This window comes from Opisthorchis viverrini (assembly GCF_000715545.1).
Source record: "Opisthorchis viverrini unplaced genomic scaffold opera_v5_14, whole genome shotgun sequence".
Taxonomy (NCBI): Eukaryota; Metazoa; Platyhelminthes; class Trematoda; order Opisthorchiida; family Opisthorchiidae; genus Opisthorchis; species Opisthorchis viverrini.
The window spans coordinates 1,130,913-1,131,893 of NW_008751670.1; positions in this window are offsets into that span (position 1 = coordinate 1,130,913).

Below are 981 nucleotides of genomic sequence, written 5' to 3' on the forward strand. Positions count from 1 at the left end.
TTCATTCACACTCATAGTTAGATACCGCATCTCAAATCCTCCATTTCGTTGTGTCCGAGATCCAAGATTTTGAGCATCCGATCTGACATTTTGAGTCTACACGAACATCTTTGCTAGACTAGAAAGAGAAGAAACTCAAAAGAAGCATCCTGAAGAAGATCATCATAAAATCATCAAATTTAAGCTGTGCAGTTTCTGGAACTTTACACAGTTTACGGCGGTTAAAAGCCCAAAATGGTCTCAACGCCCAACGGACACCGGTACGCTCCAAAGTACAGTTTACATTGTCCTTTTATTTGCTTTGTACATTGAAGAATCACACCACGTATCACCCCTAATAATTTTCGGTCAAGTAAAGGATAGAGTTATGGAGTACCCTTAGTCTAGCACATTTTATTCCATTCAGCAGGATACATACCGTAAGTTGGTCGAATTCTTTGTCTCTCGATCACTCAATTTGCACATCCCAAAGTTCCTGGATCATGTAACCATCAGCAGCTACAAATGTGCAGTTCTTTTGGTGCACTACCATCCAAAAACCTGCTTGCAAACGATTTCAAAGCATGTTGCTGGTGAAACCCTCAAGGTATAGACGTGATTTTTGTATCCTTAATAAAGTAAGACGAGCTTCTTCTTGAGGCTCATCTAGTAAGTGCAGTCTCGATTTTTCGTCGGCCTTTTGGTCTAATTAAATCCAAGTTGCACGAAATCAACATCAACACCAAACTGGCATGCAAACAGATGAGTGTATTTTGCTAACGAAGGGTTCATATTTTGTTCTTTGTGTCATGGAGCCCCTCTCAATAAAAGGCCATGGTACTTGCAGTCTAACCCTAAAAGTACAAGGAAAAGCATTTCAGCTTCTTTTTTTTAATTACCACTTCCGAAACTCAGAGGACGTTTTTGTGTATTGTACTGCTATTCGCATTAACCACCACGTGATAGAAAGAAGTAATTCTCTATTCGAAATCTTGCCCGATG